The following is a 24,832-nucleotide window of genomic DNA, read 5'->3' as shown; positions in this document are numbered from 1 at the left end:
TAGTGGTTATCACGTTCGCCTTACACGCGAAAGGTCCCCGGTTCAAGACCGGGCGGAAACAGCATTACTTACAAATGTAATGTTTAAATTCTCCTGCTTTACTATCAAGCATCTATTCTGGAAAAGTCTGTCTGGAACAGGACCTTCAGCAGTGACGACTGGGCACCACGTCACCTCTTAAACCGATAGCCTCATCATATTATTAAGTGTTTAAACCTGTGCTGAAAACCTGTTCATGCGGGAGCTTCCGATAACAAAATTATCTAGGGCTTTGCTCAATTAAAACGGTTTCCTTAGTATAGTGGTTATTACGTACGCCTGACATGCAAAAGGTCACCGGTTCGAAACCGAGCGGAAACAGTTTCATTGTTTTGAGATATACAAAGTTAATGTTTAAATTCTCCTGCTTTACTATCAAGCAGCTATTCGGGAAAAGTCTATCTGGAACAGAACCTTCAGCAGCGTCTACTTGGCACCCCGCCACCTCTTCAACCGATAGCCTCGTCATATTATTAAGTGTTTAAACCTGCGCTGAAAACCTGTTAATGCGGGAGCTTCTGCTGACAACATTTTCCAGGGTTTTGGTCAAACTAACTGGTTTCCGTAGTGTAGTGGTTATCACGTTCGCCTAACACGCGAAAGGTCCCCGGTTCAAGACCGGGCGGAAACAGCATTACTTACAAATTTAATGTTTAAATTCTCCTGCTTTACTATCAAGCATCTATTCTGGAAAAGTCTGACTTGGCACCCCGCCACCTCTTCAACCGATAGCCTCGTCATATTATTAAGTGTTTAAACCTGCCCTGAAAACCTGTTAATGCGGGAGCTTCTGCTGACAACATTTTCCAGGGTTTTGGTCAAACTAACTGGTTTCCGTAGTGTAGTGGTTATCACGTTCGCCTAACACGCGAAAGGTCCCCGGTTCGAGACCGGGCGGAAACATGGTGATAGTATTTGTGTTTAGCGCTCGTAGTTGAGAGCATAGACTGTATGAAAGTTAAACTCAAACTCTAGTTGTGAGAAGTTCTTAGAAGTGTCTGGGTGTCAACCTCCTTTCCTGATTTGCCTAGCGTTACTGAATCTTCTACGTGCACCTCTCCAGCATGGACTTCTGGGGTAACCGTCTCATCCTGGATCGTCTAGCATGCAATGCACGGTTCGTAGGCCATTGGCATGTCGTGGCGGGCTTTGGCCGCAGTCGTTACGACTTTACAATTGAGGCCTAGCGTGCTAGCATTGTTCACCGCTGTAGCAGATGGGCGAATGGATGTTTAGGATAATATGTTTCAAATATGTATGATATAACCACTTACATTCACACCTGACCACTCTGACGGGATTCTGATGGGTTGCCAGATTATACGTATATGTGTTTCCGTAGTGTAGTGGTTATCACGTTCGCCTCACACGCGAAAGGTCCCCGGTTCGAAACCGGGCGGAAACAGCATTACTTTTTTGAGGTATACAAAGTTAATGTTTAAATTCTCCTGCTTTACTATCAAGAAGCTGTTTGTGAAGAGTCTATCTTGAACAGAACCTTCAGCAGCGTCTACTTGGCACCACGCCACCTCTTGAACCGATAGCCTCGTCATATTATTAAGTATTTAAACCAACGCGGAAAACCTGTTCATGCGGGTGCTTCTAATGACAACTTTTTCTAGGTTTTTTTTCAAACTCACAGGTTTCCGTAGTGTAGTGGTTATCACGTTCGCCTTACACGCGAAAGGTCCCCGGTTCAAGACCGGGCGGAAACAGCATTACTTACAAATGTAATGTTTAAATTCTCCTGCTTTACTATCAAGCATCTATTCTGGAAAAGTCTGTCTGGAACAGGACCTTCAGCAGTGACGACTGGGCACCACGTCACCTCTTAAACCGATAGCCTCATCATATTATTAAGTGTTTAAACCTGTGCTGAAAACCTGTTCATGCGGGAGCTTCCGATAACAAAATTATCTAGGGTTTTGCTCAATTAAACCGGTTTCCTTAGTATAGTGGTAATTACGTACGCCTGACATGCAAAAGGTCACCGGTTCGAAACCGAGCGGAAACAGTTTCATTGTTTTGAGATATACAAAGTTAATGTTTAAATTCTCCTGCTTTACTATCAAGCAGCTATTCGGGAAAAGTCTATCTGGAACAGAACCTTCAGCAGCGTCTACTTGGCACCCCGCCACCTCTTCAACCGATAGCCTCGTCTTATTATTAAGTGTTTAAACCTGCGCTGAAAACCTGTTAATGCGGGAGCTTCTGCTGACAACATTTTCCAGGGTTTTGGTCAAACTAACTGGTTTCCGTAGTGTAGTGGTTAGTTAGTAGTTAGTAGTGTAGTGGTTATAACCACTTACATTCACACCTGACCACTCTGACGGGATTCTGATGGGTTGCCAGATTATCCGTATATGTGTTTCCGTAGTGTAGTGGTTATCACGTTCGCCTCACACACGAAAGGTCCCCGGTTCGAGACCGGGCGGAAACATGGTGTTAGTATTTGTGTTTAGCGCTCGTAGTTGAGAGCATAGACTGTATGAAAGTTAAACTCAAACTCTAGTTGTGAGAAGTTCTTAGAAGTGTCTGGGTGTCAACCTCCTTTCCTGATTTGCCTAGCGTTACTGAATCTTCTACGTGCACCTCTCCAGCATGGACTTCTGGGGTAACCGTCTCATCCTGGATCGTCTAGCATGCAATGCACGGTTCGTAGGCCATTGGCATGTCGTGGCGGGCTTTGGCCGCAGTCGTTACGACTTTACAATTGAGGCCTAGCGTGCTGGCATTGTTCACCGCTGTAGCAGATGGGCGAATGGATGTTTAGGATAATATGTTTCAAATATGTATGATATAACCACTTACATTCACACCTGACCACTCTGACGGGATTTTGATGGGTTGCCAGATTATCCGTATATGTGTTTCCGTAGTGTAGTGGTTATCACGTTCGCCTCACACGCGAAAGGTCCCCGGTTCGAAACCGGGCGGAAACAGCATTACTTTTTTGAGGTATACAAAGTTAATGTTTAAATTCTCCTGCTTTACTATCAAGAAGCTGTTCGTGAAGAGTCTATCTTGAACAGAACCTTCAGCAGCGTCTACTTGGCACCACGCCACCTCTTGAACCGATAGCCTCGTCATATTATTAAGTATTTAAACCAACGCGGAAAACCTGTTCATGCGGGTGCTTCTAATGACAATTTTTTCTAGGTTTTTTTTCAAACTCACAGGTTTCCGTAGTGTAGTGGTTATCACGTTCGCCTTACACGCGAAAGGTCCCCGGTTCAATACCGGGCGGAAACAGCATTACTTACAAATTTAATGTTTAAATTCTCCTGCGTTACTATCAAGCATCTATTCTGGAAAAGTCCGTCTGGAACAGGACCTTCAGCAGTGACGACTGGGCACCACGTCACCTCTTAAACCGATAGCCTCATCATATTATTAAGTGTTTAAACCTGTGCTGAAAACCTGTTCATGCGGGAGCTTCCGATAACAAAATTATCTAGGGTTTTGCTCAATTAAACCGGTTTCCTTAGTATAGTGGTTATTACGTACGCCTGACATGCAAAAGGTCACCGGTTCGAAACCGAGCGGAAACAGTTTCATTGTTTTGAGATATACAAAGTTAATGTTTAAATTCTCCTGCTTTACTATCAAGCATCTATTCTGGAAACGTCTGTCTGGAACAGGACCTTCAGCAGCGTCTACTTGGCACCCCGCCACCTCTTCAACCGATAGCCTCGTCATATTATTAAGTGTTTAAACCTGCGCTGAAAACCTGTTAATGCGGGAGCTTCTCCTGACAACATTTTCCAGGGTTTTGGTCATACTAACTGGTTTCCGTAGTGTAGTGGTTATCACGTTCGCCTAACACGCGAAAGGTCCCCGGTTCGAGAACGGGCGGAAACATGGCGATAGTATTTGTGTTTAGCGCTCGTAGTTGAGAGCATAGACTGTATGAAAGTTAAACTCAAACTCTAGTTGTGAGAAGTTCTTAGAAGTGTCTGGGTGTCAACCTCCTTTCCTGATTTGCCTAGCGTTACTGAATCTTCTACGTGCACCTCTGGGGTAACCGTCTCATCCTGGATCGTCTAGCATGCAATGCACGGTTCGTAGGCCATTGGCATGTCGTGGCGGGCTTTGGCCGCAGTCGTTACGACTTTACAATTGAGGCCTAGCGTGCTAGCATTGTTCACCGCTGTAGCAGATGGGCGAATGGATGTTTAGGATAATATGTTTCAAATATGTATGATATAACCACTTACATTCACACCTGACCACTCTGACGGGATTCTGATGGGTTGCCAGATTATCCGTATATGTGTTTCCGTAGTGTAGTGGTTATCACGTTCGCCTCACACGCGAAAGGTCCCCGGTTCGAAACCGGGCGGAAACAGCATTACTTTTTTGAGGTATACAAAGTTAATGTTTAAATTCTCCTGCTTTACTATCAAGAAGCTGTTCGTGAAGAGTCTATCTTGAACAGAACCTTCAGCAGCGTCTACTTGGCACCACGCCACCTCTTGAACCGATAGCCTCGTCATATTATTAAGTATTTAAACCAACGCGGAAAACCTGTTCATGCGGGTGCTTCTAATGACAATTTTTTCTAGGTTTTTTTTCAAACTCACAGGTTTCCGTAGTGTAGTGGTTATCACGTTCGCCTTACACGCGAAAGGTCCCCGGTTCAAGACCGGGCGGAAACAGCATTACTTACAAATTTAATGTTTAAATTCTCCTGCTTTACTATCAAGCATCTATTCTGGAAAAGTCTGACTTGGCACCCCGCCACCTCTTCAACCGATAGCCTCGTCATATTATTAAGTGTTTAAACCTGTGCTGAAAACCTGTTCATGCGGGAGCTTCCGATAACAAAATTATCTAGGGTTTAGCTCAATTAAATCGGTTTCCTTAGTATAGTGGTTATTACGTACGCCTGACATGCAAAAGGTCACCGGTTCGAAACCGAGAGGAAACAGTTTCATTGTTTTGAGATATACAAAGTTAATGTTTAAATTCTCCTGCTTTACTATCAAGCAGCAGCGTCTACTTGGCACCCCGCCACCTCTTCAACCGATAGCCTCGTCATATTATTAAGTGTTTAAACCTGCGCTGAAAACCTGTTAATGCGGGAGCTTCTGCTGACAACATTTTCCAGGGTTTTGGTCAAACTAACTGGTTTCCGTAGTGTAGTGGTTATCATGTTCGCCTAACATGCGAAAGGTCCCCGGTTCGAGACCGGGCGGAAACATGGTGATAGTATTTGTGTTTAGCGCTCGTAGTTGAGAGCATAGACTGTATGAAAGTTAAACTCAAACTCTAGTTGTGAGAAGTTCTTAGAAGTGTCTGGGTGTCAACCTCCTTTCCTGATTTGCCTAGCGTTACTGAATCTTCTACGTGCACCTCTCCAGCATGGACTTCTGGGGTAACCGTCTCATCCTGGATCGTCTAGCATGCAATGCACGGTTCGTAGGCCATTGGCATGTCGTGGCGGGCTTTGGCCGCAGTCGTTACGACTTTACAATTGAGGCCTAGCGTGCTGGCATTGTTCACCGCTGTAGCAGATGGGCGAATGGATGTTTAGGATAATATGTTTCAAATATGTATGATATAACCACTTACATTCACACCTGACCACTCTGACGGGATTCTGATGGGTTGCCAGATTATCCGTAGATGTGTTTCCGTAGTGTAGTGGTTATCACGTTCGCCTCACACGCGAAAGGTCCCCGGTTCGAAACCGGGCGGAAACAGCATTACTTATTTGAGGTATACAAAGTTAATGTTTAAATTCTCCTGCTTTACTATCAAGAAGCTGTTCGTGAAGAGTCTATCTTGAACAGAACCTTCAGCAGCGTCTACTTGGCACCACGCCACCTCTTGAAGCGATAGCCTCGTCATATTATTAAGTATTTAAACCAACGCGGAAAACCTGTTCATGCGGGTGCTTCTAATGACAATTTTTTCTAGGTTTTTTTTCAAACTCACAGGTTTCCGTAGTGTAGTGGTTATCACGTTCGCCTTACACGCGAAAGGTCCCCGGTTCAAGACCGGGCGGAAACAGCATTACTTACAAATGTAATGTTTAAATTCTCCTGCTTTACTATCAAGCATCTATTCTGGAAAAGTCTGTCTGGAACAGGACCTTCAGCAGTGACGACTGGGCACCACGTCACCTCTTAAACCGATAGCCTGATCATATTATTAAGTGTTTAAACCTGTGCTGAAAACCTGTTCATGCGGGAGCTTCCGATAACAAAATTATCTAGGGATTTGCTCAATTAAACCGGTTTCCTTAGTATAGTGGTTATTACGTACGCCTGACATGCAAAAGGTCACCGGTTCGAAACCGAGCGGAAACAGTTTCATTGTTTTGAGATATACAAAGTTAATGTTTAAATTCTCCTGCTTTACTATCAAGCAGCTATTCGGGAAAAGTCTATCTGGAACAGAACCTTCAGCAGCGTCTACTTGGCACCCCGCCACCTCTTCAACCGATAGCCTCGTCATATTATTAAGTGTTTTAACCTGCGCTGAAAACCTGTTAATGCGGGAGCTTCTGCTGACAACATTTTCCAGGGTTTTGGTCAAACTAACTGGTTTCCGTAGTGTAGTGGTTAGTTAGTAGTTAGTAGTGTAGTGGTTATAACCACTTACATTCACACCTGACCACTCTGACGGGATTCTGATGGGTTGCCAGATTATCCGTATATGTGTTTCCGTAGTGTAGTGGTTATCACGTTCGCCTCACACACGAAAGGTCCCCGGTTCGAGACCGGGCGGAAACATGGTGTTAGTATTTGTGTTTAGCGCTCGTAGTTGAGAGCATAGACTGTATGAAAGTTAAACTCAAACTCTAGTTGTGAGAAGTTCTTAGAAGTGTCTGGGTGTCAACCTCCTTTCCTGATTTGCCTAGCGTTACTGAATCTTCTACGTGCACCTCTCCAGCATGGACTTCTGGGGTAACCGTCTCATCCTGGATCGTCTAGCATGCAATGCACGGTTCGTAGGCCATTGGCATGTCGTGGCGGGCTTTGGCCGCAGTCGTTACGACTTTACAATTGAGGCCTAGCGTGCTGGCATTGTTCACCGCTGTAGCAGATGGGCGAATGGATGTTTAGGATAATATGTTTCAAATATGTATGATATAACCACTTACATTCACACCTGACCACTCTGACGGGATTCTGATGGGTTGCCAGATTATCCGTATATGTGTTTCCGTAGTGTAGTGGTTATCACGTTCGCCTCACACGCGAAAGGTCCCCGGTTCGAAACCGGGCGGAAACAGCATTACTTTTTTGAGGTATACAAAGTTAATGTTTAAATTCTCCTGCTTTACTATCAAGAAGCTGTTCGTGAAGAGTCTATCTTGAACAGAACCTTCAGCAGCGTCTACTTGGCACCACGCCACCTCTTGAACCGATAGCCTCGTCATATTATTAAGTATTTAAACCAACGCGGAAAACCTGTTCATGCGGGTGCTTCTAATGACAATTTTTTCTAGGTTTTTTTTCAAACTCACAGGTTTCCGTAGTGTAGTGGTTATCACGTTCGCCTTACACGCGAAAGGTCCCCGGTTCAATACCGGGCGGAAACAGCATTACTTACAAATTTAATGTTTAAATTCTCCTGCGTTACTATCAAGCATCTATTCTGGAAAAGTCCGTCTGGAACAGGACCTTCAGCAGTGACGACTGGGCACCACGTCACCTCTTAAACCGATAGCCTCATCATATTATTAAGTGTTTAAACCTGTGCTGAAAACCTGTTCATGCGGGAGCTTCCGATAACAAAATTATCTAGGGTTTTGCTCAATTAAACCGGTTTCCTTAGTATAGTGGTTATTACGTACGCCTGACATGCAAAAGGTCACCGGTTCGAAACCGAGCGGAAACAGTTTCATTGTTTTGAGATATACAAAGTTAATGTTTAAATTCTCCTGCTTTACTATCAAGCATCTATTCTGGAAAAGTCTGTCTGGAACAGGACCTTCAGCAGCGTCTACTTGGCACCCCGCCACCTCTTCAACCGATAGCCTCGTCATATTATTAAGTGTTTAAACCTGCGCTGAAAACCTGTTAATGCGGGAGCTTCTCCTGACAACATTTTCCAGGGTTTTGGTCATACTAACTGGTATCCGTAGTGTAGTGGTTATCACGTTCGCCTAACACGCGAAAGGTCCCCGGTTCGAGAACGGGCGGAAACATGGCGATAGTATTTGTGTTTAGCGCTCGTAGTTGAGAGCATAGACTGTATGAAAGTTAAACTCAAACTCTAGTTGTGAGAAGTTCTTAGAAGTGTCTGGGTGTCAACCTCCTTTCCTGATTTGCCTAGCGTTACTGAATCTTCTACGTGCACCTCTGGGGTAACCGTCTCATCCTGGATCGTCTAGCATGCAATGCACGGTTCGTAGGCCATTGGCATGTCGTGGCGGGCTTTGGCCGCAGTCGTTACGACTTTACAATTGAGGCCTAGCGTGCTAGCATTGTTCACCGCTGTAGCAGATGGGCGAATGGATGTTTAGGATAATATGTTTCAAATATGTATGATATAACCACTTACATTCACACCTGACCACTCTGACGGGATTCTGATGGGTTGCCAGATTATCCGTATATGTGTTTCCGTAGTGTAGTGGTTATCACGTTCGCCTCACACGCGAAAGGTCCCCGGTTCGAAACCGGGCGGAAACAGCATTACTTTTTTGAGGTATACAAAGTTAATGTTTAAATTCTCCTGCTTTACTATCAAGAAGCTGTTCGTGAAGAGTCTATCTTGAACAGAACCTTCAGCAGCGTCTACTTGGCACCACGCCACCTCTTGAACCGATAGCCTCGTCATATTATTAAGTATTTAAACCAACGCGGAAAACCTGTTCATGCGGGTGCTTCTAATGACAATTTTTTCTAGGTTTTTTTTCAAACTCACAGGTTTCCGTAGTGTAGTGGTTATCACGTTCGCCTTACACGCGAAAGGTCCCCGGTTCAAGACCGGGCGGAAACAGCATTACTTACAAATTTAATGTTTAAATTCTCCTGCTTTACTATCAAGCATCTATTCTGGAAAAGTCTGACTTGGCACCCCGCCACCTCTTCAACCGATAGCCTCGTCATATTATTAAGTGTTTAAACCTGTGCTGAAAACCTGTTCATGCGGGAGCTTCCGATAACAAAATTATCTAGGGTTTAGCTCAATTAAATCGGTTTCCTTAGTATAGTGGTTATTACGTACGCCTGACATGCAAAAGGTCACCGGTTCGAAACCGAGAGGAAACAGTTTCATTGTTTTGAGATATACAAAGTTAATGTTTAAATTCTCCTGCTTTACTATCAAGCAGCAGCGTCTACTTGGCACCCCGCCACCTCTTCAACCGATAGCCTCGTCATATTATTAAGTGTTTAAACCTGCGCTGAAAACCTGTTAATGCGGGAGCTTCTGCTGACAACATTTTCAAGGGTTTTGGTCAAACTAACTGGTTTCCGTAGTGTAGTGGTTATCACGTTCGCCTAACACGCGAAAGGTCCCCGGTTCGAGAACGGGCGGAAACATGGCGATAGTATTTGTGTTTAGCGCTCGTAGTTGAGAGCATAGACTGTATGAAAGTTAAACTCAAACTCTAGTTGTGAGAAGTTCTTAGAAGTGTCTGGGTGTCAACCTCCTTTCCTGATTTGCCTAGCGTTACTGAATCTTCTACGTGCACCTCTCCAGCATGGACTTCTGGGGTAACCGTCTCATCCTGGATCGTCTAGCATGCAATGCACGGTTCGTAGGCCATTGGCATGTCGTGGCGGGCTTTGGCCGCAGTCGTTACGACTTTACAATTGAGGCCTAGCGTGCTAGCATTGTTCACCGCTGTAGCAGATGGGCGAATGGATGTTTAGGATAATATGTTTCAAATATGTATGATATAACCACTTACATTCACACCTGACCACTCTGACGGGATTCTGATGGGTTGCCAGATTATCCGTATATGTGTTTCAGTAGTGTAGTGGTTATCACGTTCGCCTCACACGCGAAAGGTCCCCGGTTCGAGACCGGGCGGAAACATGGTGATAGTATTTGTGTTTAGCGCTCGTAGTTGAGAGCATAGACTGTATGAAAGTTAAACTCAAACTCTAGTTGTGAGAAGTTCTTAGAAGTGTCTGGGTGTCAACCTCCTTTCCTGATTTGCCTAGCGTTACTGAATCTTCTACGTGCACCTCTCCAGCATGGACTTCTGGGGTAACCGTCTCATCCTGGATCGTCTAGCATGCAATGCACGGTTCGTAGGCCATTGGCATGTCGTGGCGGGCTTTGGCCGCAGTCGTTACGACTTTACAATTGAGGCCTAGCGTGCTGGCATTGTTCACCGCTGTAGCAGATGGGCGAATGGATGTTTAGGATAATATGTTTCAAATATGAATGATATAACCACTTACATTCACACCTGACCACTCTGACGGGATTCTGATGGGTTGCCAGATTATCCGTATATGTGTTTCCGTAGTGTAGTGGTTATCACGTTCGCCTCACACGCGAAAGGTCCCCGGTTCGAAACCGGGCGGAAACAGCATTACTTTTTTGAGGTATACAAAGTTAATGTTTAAATTCTCCTGCTTTACTATCAAGAAGCTGTTCGTGAAGAGTCTATCTTGAACAGAACCTTCAGCAGCGTCTACTTGGCACCACGCCACCTCTTGAACCGATAGCCTCGTCATATTATTAAGTATTTAAACCAACGCGGAAAACCTGTTCATGCGGGTGCTTCTAATGACAATTTTTTCTAGGTTTTTTTTCAAACTCACAGGTTTCCGTAGTGTAGTGGTTATCACGTTCGCCTTACACGCGAAAGGTCCCCGGTTCAAGACCGGGCGGAAACAGCATTACTTACAAATTTAATGTTTAAATTCTCCTGCTTTACTATCAAGCATCTATTCTGGAAAAGTCTGTCTGGAACAGGACCTTCAGCAGTGACGACTGGGCACCACGTCACCTCTTAAACCGATAGCCTCATCATATTATTAAGTGTTTAAACCTGTGCTGAAAACCTGTTCATGCGGGAGCTTCCGATAACAAAATTATCTAGGGTTTTGCTCAATTAAACCGGTTTCCTTAGTATAGTGGTTATTACGTACGCCTGACATGCAAAAGGTCACCGGTTCGAAACCGAGCGGAAACAGTTTCATTGTTTTGAGATATACAAAGTTAATGTTTAAATTCTCCTGCTTTACTATCAAGCAGCTATTCGGGAAAAGTCTATCTGGAACAGAACCTTCAGCAGCGTCTACTTGGCACCCCGCCACCTCTTCAACCGATAGCCTCGTCATATTATTAAGTGTTTAAACCTGCGCTGAAAACCTGTTAATGCGGGAGCTTCTGCTGACAACATTTTCCAGGGTTTGGGTCAAACTAACTGGTTTCCGTAGTGTAGTGGTTATCACGTTCGCCTCACACGCGAAAGGTCCCCGGTTCGAGACCGGGCGGAAACATGGTGATAGTATTTGTGTTTAGGGCTCGTAGTTGAGAGCATAGACTGTATGAAAGTTAAACTCAAACTCTAGTTGTGAGAAGTTCTTAGAAGTGTCTGGGTGTCAACCTCCTTTCCTGATTTGCCTAGCGTTACTGAATCTTCTACGTGCACCTCTCCAGCATGGACTTCTGGGGTAACCGTCTCATCCTGGATCGTCTAGCATGCAATGCACGGTTCGTAGGCCATTGGCATGTCGTGGCGGGCTTTGGCCGCAGTCGTTACGACTTTACAATTGAGGCCTAGCGTGCTGGCATTGTTCACCGCTGTAGCAGATGGGCGAATGGATGTTTAGGATAATATGTTTCAAATATGAATGATATAACCACTTACATTCACACCTGACCACTCTGACGGGATTCTGATGGGTTGCCAGATTATCCGTATATGTGTTTCCGTAGTGTAGTGGTTATCACGTTCGCCTCACACGCGAAAGGTCCCCGGTTCGAAACCGGGCGGAAACAGCATTACTTTTTTGAGGTATACAAAGTTAATGTTTAAATTCTCCTGCTTTACTATCAAGAAGCTGTTCGTGAAGAGTCTATCTTGAACAGAACCTTCAGCAGCGTCTACTTGGCACCACGCCACCTCTTGAACCGATAGCCTCGTCATATTATTAAGTATTTAAACCAACGCGGAAAACCTGTTCATGCGGGTGCTTCTAATGACAATTTTTTCTAGGTTTTTTTTCAAACTCACAGGTTTCCGTAGTGTAGTGGTTATCACGTTCGCCTTACACGCGAAAGGTCCCCGGTTCAAGACCGGGCGGAAACAGCATTACTTACAAATTTAATGTTTAAATTCTCCTGCTTTACTATCAAGCATCTATTCTGGAAAAGTCTGACTTGGCACCCCGCCACCTCTTCAACCGATAGCCTCGTCATATTATTAAGTGTTTAAACCTGTGCTGAAAACCTGTTCATGCGGGAGCTTCCGATAACAAAATTATCTAGGGTTTAGCTCAATTAAATCGGTTTCCTTAGTATAGTGGTTATTACGTACGCCTGACATGCAAAAGGTCACCGGTTCGAAACCGAGAGGAAACAGTTTCATTGTTTTGAGATATACAAAGTTAATGTTTAAATTCTCCTGCTTTACTATCAAGCAGCAGCGTCTACTTGGCACCCCGCCACCTCTTCAACCGATAGCCTCGTCATATTATTAAGTGTTTAAACCTGCGCTGAAAACCTGTTAATGCGGGAGCTTCTGCTGACAACATTTTCCAGGGTTTGGGTCAAACTAACTGGTTTCCGTAGTGTAGTGGTTATCACGTTCGCCTCACACGCGAAAGGTCCCCGGTTCGAGACCGGGCGGAAACATGGTGATAGTATTTGTGTTTAGGGCTCGTAGTTGAGAGCATAGACTGTATGAAAGTTAAACTCAAACTCTAGTTGTGAGAAGTTCTTAGAAGTGTCTGGGTGTCAACCTCCTTTCCTGATTTGCCTAGCGTTACTGAATCTTCTACGTGCACCTCTCCAGCATGGACTTCTGGGGTAACCGTCTCATCCTGGATCGTCTAGCATGCAATGCACGGTTCGTAGGCCATTGGCATGTCGTGGCGGGCTTTGGCCGCAGTCGTTACGACTTTACAATTGAGGCCTAGCGTGCTGGCATTGTTCACCGCTGTAGCAGATGGGCGAATGGATGTTTAGGATAATATGTTTCAAATATGAATGATATAACCACTTACATTCACACCTGACCACTCTGACGGGATTCTGATGGGTTGCCAGATTATCCGTATATGTGTTTCCGTAGTGTAGTGGTTATCACGTTCGCCTCACACGCGAAAGGTCCCCGGTTCGAAACCGGGCGGAAACAGCATTACTTTTTTGAGGTATACAAAGTTAATGTTTAAATTCTCCTGCTTTACTATCAAGAAGCTGTTCGTGAAGAGTCTATCTTGAACAGAACCTTCAGCAGCGTCTACTTGGCACCACGCCACCTCTTGAACCGATAGCCTCGTCATATTATTAAGTATTTAAACCAACGCGGAAAACCTGTTCATGCGGGTGCTTCTAATGACAATTTTTTCTAGGTTTTTTTTCAAACTCACAGGTTTCCGTAGTGTAGTGGTTATCACGTTCGCCTTACACGCGAAAGGTCCCCGGTTCAAGACCGGGCGGAAACAGCATTACTTACAAATTTAATGTTTAAATTCTCCTGCTTTACTATCAAGCATCTATTCTGGAAAAGTCTGTCTGGAACAGGACCTTCAGCAGTGACGACTGGGCACCACGTCACCTCTTAAACCGATAGCCTCATCATATTATTAAGTGTTTAAACCTGTGCTGAAAACCTGTTCATGCGGGAGCTTCCGATAACAAAATTATCTAGGGTTTTGCTCAATTAAACCGGTTTCCTTAGTATAGTGGTTATTACGTACGCCTGACATGCAAAAGGTCACCGGTTCGAAACCGAGCGGAAACAGTTTCATTGTTTTGAGATATACAAAGTTAATGTTTAAATTCTCCTGCTTTACTATCAAGCAGCTATTCGGGAAAAGTCTATCTGGAACAGAACCTTCAGCAGCGTCTACTTGGCACCCCGCCACCTCTTCAACCGATAGCCTCGTCATATTATTAAGTGTTTAAACCTGCGCTGAAAACCTGTTAATGCGGGAGCTTCTGCTGACAACATTTTCCAGGGTTTGGGTCAAACTAACTGGTTTCCGTAGTGTAGTGGTTATCACGTTCGCCTCACACGCGAAAGGTCCCCGGTTCGAGACCGGGCGGAAACATGGTGATAGTATTTGTGTTTAGGGCTCGTAGTTGAGAGCATAGACTGTATGAAAGTTAAACTCAAACTCTAGTTGTGAGAAGTTCTTAGAAGTGTCTGGGTGTCAACCTCCTTTCCTGATTTGCCTAGCGTTACTGAATCTTCTACGTGCACCTCTCCAGCATGGACTTCTGGGGTAACCGTCTCATCCTGGATCGTCTAGCATGCAATGCACGGTTCGTAGGCCATTGGCATGTCGTGGCGGGCTTTGGCCGCAGTCGTTACGACTTTACAATTGAGGCCTAGCGTGCTGGCATTGTTCACCGCTGTAGCAGATGGGCGAATGGATGTTTAGGATAATATGTTTCAAATATGAATGATATAACCACTTACATTCACACCTGACCACTCTGACGGGATTCTGATGGGTTGCCAGATTATCCGTATATGTGTTTCCGTAGTGTAGTGGTTATCACGTTCGCCTCACACGCGAAAGGTCCCCGGTTCGAAACCGGGCGGAAACAGCATTACTTTTTTGAGGTATACAAAGTTAATGTTTAAATTCTCCTGCTTTACTATCAAGAAGCTGTTCGTGAAGAGTCTATCTTGAACAGAACCTTCAGCAGCGTCTACTTGGCACCACGCCACCTCTTGAACCGATAGCCTCGTCATATTATTAAGTATTTAAACCAACGCGGAAAACCTGTTCATGCGGGTGCTTCTAATGACAATTTTTTCTAGGTTTTTTTTCAAACTCACAGGTTTCCGTAGTGTAGTGGTTATCACGTTCGCCTTACACGCGAAAGGTCCCCGGTTCAAGACCGGGCGGAAACAGCATTACTTACAAATTTAATGTTTAAATTCTCCTGCTTTACTATCAAGCATCTATTCTGGAAAAGTCTGACTTGGCACCCCGCCACCTCTTCAACCGATAGCCTCGTCATATTATTAAGTGTTTAAACCTGTGCTGAAAACCTGTTCATGCGGGAGCTTCCGATAACAAAATTATCTAGGGTTTAGCTCAATTAAATCGGTTTCCTTAGTATAGTGGTTATTACGTACGCCTGACATGCAAAAGGTCACCGGTTCGAAACCGAGAGGAAACAGTTTCATTGTTTTGAGATATACAAAGTTAATGTTTAAATTCTCCTGCTTTACTATCAAGCAGCAGCGTCTACTTGGCACCCCGCCACCTCTTCAACCGATAGCCTCGTCATATTATTAAGTGTTTAAACCTGCGCTGAAAACCTGTTAATGCGGGAGCTTCTGCTGACAACATTTTCCAGGGTTTGGGTCAAACTAACTGGTTTCCGTAGTGTAGTGGTTATCACGTTCGCCTCACACGCGAAAGGTCCCCGGTTCGAGACCGGGCGGAAACATGGTGATAGTATTTGTGTTTAGCGCTCGTAGTTGAGAGCATAGACTGTATGAAAGTTAAACTCAAACTCTAGTTGTGAGAAGTTCTTAGAAGTGTCTGGGTGTCAACCTCCTTTCCTGATTTGCCTAGCGTTACTGAATCTTCTACGTGCACCTCTCCAGCATGGACTTCTGGGGTAACCGTCTCATCCTGGATCGTCTAGCATGCAATGCACGGTTCGTAGGCCATTGGCATGTCGTGGCGGGCTTTGGCCGCAGTCGTTACGACTTTACAATTGAGGCCTAGCGTGCTGGCATTGTTCACCGCTGTAGCAGATGGGCGAATGGATGTTTAGGATAATATGTTTCAAATATGAATGATATAACCACTTACATTCACACCTGACCACTCTGACGGGATTCTGATGGGTTGCCAGATTATCCGTATATGTGTTTCCGTAGTGTAGTGGTTATCACGTTCGCCTCACACGCGAAAGGTCCCCGGTTCGAAACCGGGCGGAAACAGCATTACTTTTTTGAGGTATACAAAGTTAATGTTTAAATTCTCCTGCTTTACTATCAAGAAGCTGTTCGTGAAGAGTCTATCTTGAACAGAACCTTCAGCAGCGTCTACTTGGCACCACGCCACCTCTTGAACCGATAGCCTCGTCATATTATTAAGTATTTAAACCAACGCGGAAAACCTGTTCATGCGGGTGCTTCTAATGACAATTTTTTCTAGGTTTTTTTTCAAACTCACAGGTTTCCGTAGTGTAGTGGTTATCACGTTCGCCTTACACGCGAAAGGTCCCCGGTTCAAGACCGGGCGGAAACAGCATTACTTACAAATTTAATGTTTAAATTCTCCTGCTTTACTATCAAGCATCTATTCTGGAAAAGTCTGACTTGGCACCCCGCCACCTCTTCAACCGATAGCCTCGTCATATTATTAAGTGTTTAAACCTGTGCTGAAAACCTGTTCATGCGGGAGCTTCCGATAACAAAATTATCTAGGGTTTAGCTCAATTAAATCGGTTTCCTTAGTATAGTGGTTATTACGTACGCCTGACATGCAAAAGGTCACCGGTTCGAAACCGAGAGGAAACAGTTTCATTGTTTTGAGATATACAAAGTTAATGTTTAAATTCTCCTGCTTTACTATCAAGCAGCAGCGTCTACTTGGCACCCCGCCACCTCTTCAACCGATAGCCTCGTCATATTATTAAGTGTTTAAACCTGCGCTGAAAACCTGTTAATGCGGGAGCTTCTGCTGACAACATTTTCCAGGGTTTGGGTCAAACTAACTGGTTTCCGTAGTGTAGTGGTTATCACGTTCGCCTAACACGAGAAAGGTCCCCGGTTCGAGACCGGGCGGAAACATGGTGATAGTATTTGTGTTTAGCGCTCGTAGTTGAGAGCATAGACTGTATGAAAGTTAAACTCAAACTCTAGTTGTGAGAAGTTCTTAGAAGTGTCTGGGTGTCAACCTCCTTTCCTGATTTGCCTAGCGTTACTGAATCTTCTACGTGCACCTCTCCAGCATGGACTTCTGGGGTAACCGTCTCATCCTGGATCGTCTAGCATGCAATGCACGGTTCGTAGGCCATTGGCATGTCGTGGCGGGCTTTGGCCGCAGTCGTTACGACTTTACAATTGAGGCCTAGCGTGCTGGCATTGTTCACCGCTGTAGCAGATGGGCGAATGGATGTTTAGGATAATATGTTTCAAATATGAATGATATAACCACTTACATTCACACCTGACCACTCTGACGGGATTCTGATGGGTTGCCAGATTATCCGTATATGTGTTTCCGTAGTGTAGTGGTTATCACGTTCGCCTCACACGCGAAAGGTCCCCGGTTCGAGACCGGGCGGAAACATGGTGATAGTATTTGTGTTTAGCGCTCGTAGTTGAGAGCATAGACTGTATGAAAGTTAAACTCAAACTCTAGTTGTGAGAAGTTCTTAGAAGTGTCTGGGTGTCAACCTCCTTTCCTGATTTGCCTAGCGTTACTGAATCTTCTACGTGCACCTCTCCAGCATGGACTTCTGGGGTAACCGTCTCATCCTGGATCGTCTAGCATGCAATGCACGGTTCGTCGGCCATTGGCATGTCGTGGCGGGCTTTGGCCGCAGTCGTTACGACTTTACAATTGAGGCCTAGCGTGCTGGCATTGTTCACCGCTGTAGCAGATGGGCGAATGGATGTTTAGGATAATATGTTTCAAATATGTATGATATAACCACTTACATTCACACCTGACCACTCTGACGGGATTCTGATGGGTTGCCAGATTAACCGTATATGTGTTTCCGTAGTGTAGTGGTTATCACGTTCGCCTCACACGCGATAGGTCACCGGTTCGAAACCGGGCGGAAACAGCATTACTTTTTTGAGGTATACAAAGTTAATGTTTAAATTCTCCTGCTTTACTATCAAGAAGCTGTTCGTGAAGAGTCTATCTTGAACAGAACCTTCAGCAGCGTCTACTTGGCACCACGCCACCTCTTGAACCGATAGCCTCGTCATATTATTAAGTATTTAAACCAACGCGGAAAACATGTTCATGCGGGTGCTTCTAATGACAATTTTTTCTAGGTTTTTTTTCAAACTCACAGGTTTCCGTAGTGTAGTGGTTATCACGTTCGCCTTACACGCGAAAGGTCCCCGGTTCAAGACCGGGCGGAAACAGCATTACTTACAAATTTAATGTTTAAATTCTCCTGCTTTACTATCAAGCATCTATTCTGGAAAAGTCTGACTTGGCACCCCGCCACCTCTTCAACCGATAGCCTCGTCATATTATTAAGTGTTTAAACCTGTGCTGAAAACCTGTTCATGCGGGAGCTTCCGATAACAAAATTATCTAGGGTTTAGCTCAATTAAATCGGTTTCCTTAGTATAGTGGTTATTACGTACGCCTGACATGCAAAAGGTCACCGGTTCGAAACCGAGAGGAAACAGTTTCATTGTTTTGAGATATACAAAGTTAATGTTTAAATTCTCCTGCTTTACTATCAAGCAGCAGCGTCTACTTGGCACCCCGCCACCTCTTCAACCGATAGCCTCGTCATATTATTAAGTGTTTAAACCTGCGCTGAAAACCTGTTAATGCGGGAGCTTCTGCTGACAACATTTTCAAGGGTTTTGGTCAAACTAACTGGTTTCCGTAGTGTAGTGGTTATCACGTTCGCCTAACACGCGAAAGGTCCCCGGTTCGAGAACGGGCGGAAACATGGCGATAGTATTTGTGTTTAGCGCTCGTAGTTGAGAGCATAGACTGTATGAAAGTTAAACTCAAACTCTAGTTGTGAGAAGTTCTTAGAAGTGTCTGGGTGTCAACCTCCTTTCCTGATTTGCCTAGCGTTACTGAATCTTCTACGTGCACCTCTCCAGCATGGACTTCTGGGGTAACCGTCTCATCCTGGATCGTCTAGCATGCAATGCACGGTTCGTAGGCCATTGGCATGTCGTGGCGGGCTTTGGCCGCAGTCGTTACGACTTTACAATTGAGGCCTAGCGTGCTAGCATTGTTCACCGCTGTAGCAGATGGGCGAATGGATGTTTAGGATAATATGTTTCAAATATGTATGATATAACCACTTACATTCACACCTGACCACTCTGACGGGATTCTGATGGGTTGCCAGATTATCCGTATATGTGTTTCAGTAGTGTAGTGGTTATCACGTTCGCCTCACACGCGAAAGGTCCCCGGTTCGAGACCGGGCGGAAACATGGTGATAGTATTTGTGTTTAGCGCTCGTAGTTGAGAGCATAGACTGTATGAAAGTTAAACTCAAACTCTAGTTGTGAGAAGTTCTTAGAAGTGTCTGGGTGTCAACCTCCTTTCCTGATTTGCCTAGCGTTACTGAATCTTCTACGTGCACCTCTCCAGCATGGACTTCTGGGGTAACCGTCTCATCCTGGATCGTCTAGCATGCAATGCACGGTTCGTAGGCCATTGGCATGTCGTGGCGGGCTTTGGCCGCAGTCGTTACGACTTTACAATTGAGGCCTAGCGTGCTGGCATTGTTCACCGCTGTAGCAGATGGGCGAATGGATGTTTAGGATAATATGTTTCAAATATGAATGATATAACCACTTACATTCACACCTGACCACTCTGACGGGATTCTGATGGGTTGCCAGATTATCCGTATATGTGTTTCCGTAGTGTAGTGGTTATCACGTTCGCCTCACACGCGAAAGGTCCCCGGTTCGAAACCGGGCGGAAACAGCATTACTTTTTTGAGGTATACAAAGTTAATGTTTAAATTCTCCTGCTTTACTATCAAGAAGCTGTTCGTGAAGAGTCTATCTTGAACAGAACCTTCAGCAGCGTCTACTTGGCACCACGCCACCTCTTGAACCGATAGCCTCGTCATATTATTAAGTATTTAAACCAACGCGGAAAACCTGTTCATGCGGGTGCTTCTAATGACAATTTTTTCTAGGTTTTTTTTCAAACTCACAGGTTTCCGTAGTGTAGTGGTTATCACGTTCGCCTTACACGCGAAAGGTCCCCGGTTCAAGACCGGGCGGAAACAGCATTACTTACAAATTTAATGTTTAAATTCTCCTGCTTTACTATCAAGCATCTATTCTGGAAAAGTCTGTCTGGAACAGGACCTTCAGCAGTGACGACTGGGCACCACGTCACCTCTTAAACCGATAGCCTCATCATATTATTAAGTGTTTAAACCTGTGCTGAAAACCTGTTCATGCGGGAGCTTCCGATAACAAAATTATCTAGGGTTTTGCTCAATTAAACCGGTTTCCTTAGTATAGTGGTTATTACGTACGCCTGACATGCAAAAGGTCACCGGTTCGAAACCGAGCGGAAACAGTTTCATTGTTTTGAGATATACAAAGTTAATGTTTAAATTCTCCTGCTTTACTATCAAGCAGCTATTCGGGAAAAGTCTATCTGGAACAGAACCTTCAGCAGCGTCTACTTGGCACCCCGCCACCTCTTCAACCGATAGCCTCGTCATATTATTAAGTGTTTAAACCTGCGCTGAAAACCTGTTAATGCGGGAGCTTCTGCTGACAACATTTTCCAGGGTTTGGGTCAAACTAACTGGTTTCCGTAGTGTAGTGGTTATCACGTTCGCCTCACACGCGAAAGGTCCCCGGTTCGAGACCGGGCGGAAACATGGTGATAGTATTTGTGTTTAGGGCTCGTAGTTGAGAGCATAGACTGTATGAAAGTTAAACTCAAACTCTAGTTGTGAGAAGTTCTTAGAAGTGTCTGGGTGTCAACCTCCTTTCCTGATTTGCCTAGCGTTACTGAATCTTCTACGTGCACCTCTCCAGCATGGACTTCTGGGGTAACCGTCTCATCCTGGATCGTCTAGCATGCAATGCACGGTTCGTAGGCCATTGGCATGTCGTGGCGGGCTTTGGCCGCAGTCGTTACGACTTTACAATTGAGGCCTAGCGTGCTGGCATTGTTCACCGCTGTAGCAGATGGGCGAATGGATGTTTAGGATAATATGTTTCAAATATGAATGATATAACCACTTACATTCACACCTGACCACTCTGACGGGATTCTGATGGGTTGCCAGATTATCCGTATATGTGTTTCCGTAGTGTAGTGGTTATCACGTTCGCCTCACACGCGAAAGGTCCCCGGTTCGAAACCGGGCGGAAACAGCATTACTTTTTTGAGGTATACAAAGTTAATGTTTAAATTCTCCTGCTTTACTATCAAGAAGCTGTTCGTGAAGAGTCTATCTTGAACAGAACCTTCAGCAGCGTCTACTTGGCACCACGCCACCTCTTGAACCGATAGCCTCGTCATATTATTAAGTATTTAAACCAACGCGGAAAACCTGTTCATGCGGGTGCTTCTAATGACAATTTTTTCTAGGTTTTTTTTCAAACTCACAGGTTTCCGTAGTGTAGTGGTTATCACGTTCGCCTTACACGCGAAAGGTCCCCGGTTCAAGACCGGGCGGAAACAGCATTACTTACAAATTTAATGTTTAAATTCTCCTGCTTTACTATCAAGCATCTATTCTGGAAAAGTCTGACTTGGCACCCCGCCACCTCTTCAACCGATAGCCTCGTCATATTATTAAGTGTTTAAACCTGTGCTGAAAACCTGTTCATGCGGGAGCTTCCGATAACAAAATTATCTAGGGTTTAGCTCAATTAAATCGGTTTCCTTAGTATAGTGGTTATTACGTACGCCTGACATGCAAAAGGTCACCGGTTCGAAACCGAGAGGAAACAGTTTCATTGTTTTGAGATATACAAAGTTAATGTTTAAATTCTCCTGCTTTACTATCAAGCAGCAGCGTCTACTTGGCACCCCGCCACCTCTTCAACCGATAGCCTCGTCATATTATTAAGTGTTTAAACCTGCGCTGAAAACCTGTTAATGCGGGAGCTTCTGCTGACAACATTTTCCAGGGTTTGGGTCAAACTAACTGGTTTCCGTAGTGTAGTGGTTATCACGTTCGCCTCACACGCGAAAGGTCCCCGGTTCGAGACCGGGCGGAAACATGGTGATAGTATTTGTGTTTAGCGCTCGTAGTTGAGAGCATAGACTGTATGAAAGTTAAACTCAAACTCTAGTTGTGAGAAGTTCTTAGAAGTGTCTGGGTGTCAACCTCCTTTCCTGATTTGCCTAGCGTTACTGAATCTTCTACGTGCACCTCTCCAGCATGGACTTCTGGGGTAACCGTCTCATCCTGGATCGTCTAGCATGCAATGCACGGTTCGTAGGCCATTGGCATGTCGTGGCGGGCTTTGGCCGCAGTCGTTACGACTTTACAATTGAGGCCTAGCGTGCTGGCATTGTTCACCGCTGTAGCAGATGGGCGAATGGATGTTTAGGATAATATGTTTCAAATATGAATGATATAACCACTTACATTCACACCTGACCACTCTGACGGGATTCTGATGGGTTGCCAGATTATCCGTATATGTGTTTCCGTAGTGTAGTGGTTATCACGTTCGCCTCACACGCGAAAGGTCCCCGGTTCGAAACCGGGCGGAAACAGCATTACTTTTTTGAGGTATACAAAGTTAATGTTTAAATTCTCCTGCTTTACTATCAAGAAGCTGTTCGTGAAGAGTCTATCTTGAACAGAACCTTCAGCAGCGTCTACTTGGCACCACGCCACCTCTTGAACCGATAGCCTCGTCATATTATTAAGTATTTAAACCAACGCGGAAAACCTGTTCATGCGGGTGCTTCTAATGACAATTTTTTCTAGGTTTTTTTTCAAACTCACAGGTTTCCGTAGTGTAGTGGTTATCACGTTCGCCTTACACGCGAAAGGTCCCCGGTTCAAGACCGGGCGGAAACAGCATTACTTACAAATTTAATGTTTAAATTCTCCTGCTTTACTATCAAGCATCTATTCTGGAAAAGTCTGACTTGGCACCCCGCCACCTCTTCAACCGATAGCCTCGTCATATTATTAAGTGTTTAAACCTGTGCTGAAAACCTGTTCATGCGGGAGCTTCCGATAACAAAATTATCTAGGGTTTAGCTCAATTAAATCGGTTTCCTTAGTATAGTGGTTATTACGTACGCCTGACATGCAAAAGGTCACCGGTTCGAAACCGAGAGGAAACAGTTTCATTGTTTTGAGATATACAAAGTTAATGTTTAAATTCTCCTGCTTTACTATCAAGCAGCAGCGTCTACTTGGCACCCCGCCACCTCTTCAACCGATAGCCTCGTCATATTATTAAGTGTTTAAACCTGCGCTGAAAACCTGTTAATGCGGGAGCTTCTGCTGACAACATTTTCCAGGGTTTGGGTCAAACTAACTGGTTTCCGTAGTGTAGTGGTTATCACGTTCGCCTAACACGAGAAAGGTCCCCGGTTCGAGACCGGGCGGAAACATGGTGATAGTATTTGTGTTTAGCGCTCGTAGTTGAGAGCATAGACTGTATGAAAGTTAAACTCAAACTCTAGTTGTGAGAAGTTCTTAGAAGTGTCTGGGTGTCAACCTCCTTTCCTGATTTGCCTAGCGTTACTGAATCTTCTACGTGCACCTCTCCAGCATGGACTTCTGGGGTAACCGTCTCATCCTGGATCGTCTAGCATGCAATGCACGGTTCGTAGGCCATTGGCATGTCGTGGCGGGCTTTGGCCGCAGTCGTTACGACTTTACAATTGAGGCCTAGCGTGCTGGCATTGTTCACCGCTGTAGCAGATGGGCGAATGGATGTTTAGGATAATATGTTTCAAATATGAATGATATAACCACTTACATTCACACCTGACCACTCTGACGGGATTCTGATGGGTTGCCAGATTATCCGTATATGTGTTTCCGTAGTGTAGTGGTTATCACGTTCGCCTCACACGCGAAAGGTCCCCGGTTCGAGACCGGGCGGAAACATGGTGATAGTATTTGTGTTTAGCGCTCGTAGTTGAGAGCATAGACTGTATGAAAGTTAAACTCAAACTCTAGTTGTGAGAAGTTCTTAGAAGTGTCTGGGTGTCAACCTCCTTTCCTGATTTGCCTAGCGTTACTGAATCTTCTACGTGCACCTCTCCAGCATGGACTTCTGGGGTAACCGTCTCATCCTGGATCGTCTAGCATGCAATGCACGGTTCGTCGGCCATTGGCATGTCGTGGCGGGCTTTGGCCGCAGTCGTTACGACTTTACAATTGAGGCCTAGCGTGCTGGCATTGTTCACCGCTGTAGCAGATGGGCGAATGGATGTTTAGGATAATATGTTTCAAATATGTATGATATAACCACTTACATTCACACCTGACCACTCTGACGGGATTCTGATGGGTTGCCAGATTAACCGTATATGTGTTTCCGTAGTGTAGTGGTTATCACGTTCGCCTCACACGCGATAGGTCACCGGTTCGAAACCGGGCGGAAACAGCATTACTTTTTTGAGGTATACAAAGTTAATGTTTAAATTCTCCTGCTTTACTATCAAGAAGCTGTTCGTGAAGAGTCTATCTTGAACAGAACCTTCAGCAGCGTCTACTTGGCACCACGCCACCTCTTGAACCGATAGCCTCGTCATATTATTAAGTATTTAAACCAACGCGGAAAACATGTTCATGCGGGTGCTTCTAATGACAATTTTTTCTAGGTTTTTTTTCAAACTCACAGGTTTCCGTAGTGTAGTGGTTATCACGTTCGCCTTACACGCGAAAGGTCCCCGGTTCAAGACCGGGCGGAAACAGCATTACTTACAAATTTAATGTTTAAATTCTCCTGCTTTACTATCAAGCATCTATTCTGGAAAAG

The 24,832-nt window shown here is 44.9% G+C and overlaps 17 non-coding genes across 17 annotated transcripts; all 17 read left to right on the top strand.

Moving 5' to 3' along the window:
- Positions 1 to 869: 869 nt before the first annotated feature.
- trnav-aac (transfer RNA valine (anticodon AAC)) lies at positions 870 to 942 on the top strand. Its single transcript has one exon. It is a non-coding gene; the product is annotated as a tRNA-Val (tRNA).
- A 429-nt stretch (positions 943 to 1,371) lies between these two features.
- On the top strand, positions 1,372 to 1,444 carry trnav-cac (transfer RNA valine (anticodon CAC)). Its single transcript has one exon. It is a non-coding gene; the product is annotated as a tRNA-Val (tRNA).
- A 1,464-nt stretch (positions 1,445 to 2,908) lies between these two features.
- trnav-cac (transfer RNA valine (anticodon CAC)) lies at positions 2,909 to 2,981 on the top strand. The gene has a single exon. It is a non-coding gene; the product is annotated as a tRNA-Val (tRNA).
- Positions 2,982 to 3,218: 237 nt separating this feature from the next.
- Positions 3,219 to 3,291, top strand: trnav-uac (transfer RNA valine (anticodon UAC)). The gene has a single exon. It is a non-coding gene; the product is annotated as a tRNA-Val (tRNA).
- Positions 3,292 to 4,314: 1,023 nt separating this feature from the next.
- trnav-cac (transfer RNA valine (anticodon CAC)) lies at positions 4,315 to 4,387 on the top strand. Its single transcript has one exon. It is a non-coding gene; the product is annotated as a tRNA-Val (tRNA).
- Positions 4,388 to 5,671: 1,284 nt separating this feature from the next.
- Positions 5,672 to 5,744, top strand: trnav-cac (transfer RNA valine (anticodon CAC)). Its single transcript has one exon. It is a non-coding gene; the product is annotated as a tRNA-Val (tRNA).
- A 1,464-nt stretch (positions 5,745 to 7,208) lies between these two features.
- On the top strand, positions 7,209 to 7,281 carry trnav-cac (transfer RNA valine (anticodon CAC)). Its single transcript has one exon. It is a non-coding gene; the product is annotated as a tRNA-Val (tRNA).
- A 237-nt stretch (positions 7,282 to 7,518) lies between these two features.
- Positions 7,519 to 7,591, top strand: trnav-uac (transfer RNA valine (anticodon UAC)). The gene has a single exon. It is a non-coding gene; the product is annotated as a tRNA-Val (tRNA).
- Positions 7,592 to 8,614: 1,023 nt separating this feature from the next.
- trnav-cac (transfer RNA valine (anticodon CAC)) lies at positions 8,615 to 8,687 on the top strand. The gene has a single exon. It is a non-coding gene; the product is annotated as a tRNA-Val (tRNA).
- Positions 8,688 to 10,473: 1,786 nt separating this feature from the next.
- Positions 10,474 to 10,546, top strand: trnav-cac (transfer RNA valine (anticodon CAC)). The gene has a single exon. It is a non-coding gene; the product is annotated as a tRNA-Val (tRNA).
- Positions 10,547 to 11,894: 1,348 nt separating this feature from the next.
- On the top strand, positions 11,895 to 11,967 carry trnav-cac (transfer RNA valine (anticodon CAC)). The gene has a single exon. It is a non-coding gene; the product is annotated as a tRNA-Val (tRNA).
- Positions 11,968 to 13,251: 1,284 nt separating this feature from the next.
- On the top strand, positions 13,252 to 13,324 carry trnav-cac (transfer RNA valine (anticodon CAC)). Its single transcript has one exon. It is a non-coding gene; the product is annotated as a tRNA-Val (tRNA).
- A 1,348-nt stretch (positions 13,325 to 14,672) lies between these two features.
- On the top strand, positions 14,673 to 14,745 carry trnav-cac (transfer RNA valine (anticodon CAC)). The gene has a single exon. It is a non-coding gene; the product is annotated as a tRNA-Val (tRNA).
- Positions 14,746 to 16,029: 1,284 nt separating this feature from the next.
- trnav-cac (transfer RNA valine (anticodon CAC)) lies at positions 16,030 to 16,102 on the top strand. The gene has a single exon. It is a non-coding gene; the product is annotated as a tRNA-Val (tRNA).
- A 3,645-nt stretch (positions 16,103 to 19,747) lies between these two features.
- trnav-cac (transfer RNA valine (anticodon CAC)) lies at positions 19,748 to 19,820 on the top strand. The gene has a single exon. It is a non-coding gene; the product is annotated as a tRNA-Val (tRNA).
- Positions 19,821 to 21,168: 1,348 nt separating this feature from the next.
- trnav-cac (transfer RNA valine (anticodon CAC)) lies at positions 21,169 to 21,241 on the top strand. The gene has a single exon. It is a non-coding gene; the product is annotated as a tRNA-Val (tRNA).
- A 1,284-nt stretch (positions 21,242 to 22,525) lies between these two features.
- trnav-cac (transfer RNA valine (anticodon CAC)) lies at positions 22,526 to 22,598 on the top strand. Its single transcript has one exon. It is a non-coding gene; the product is annotated as a tRNA-Val (tRNA).
- Positions 22,599 to 24,832: the final 2,234 nt, after the last annotated feature.

The sequence above is a fragment of the Gadus macrocephalus genome, chromosome 6 (assembly GCF_031168955.1).
Source record: "Gadus macrocephalus chromosome 6, ASM3116895v1".
Classification (NCBI taxonomy): domain Eukaryota; kingdom Metazoa; phylum Chordata; class Actinopteri; order Gadiformes; family Gadidae; genus Gadus; species Gadus macrocephalus.
Note: the sequence above shows the minus strand (reverse complement) of the source record. Positions and strands in the feature narration are given on the sequence as shown.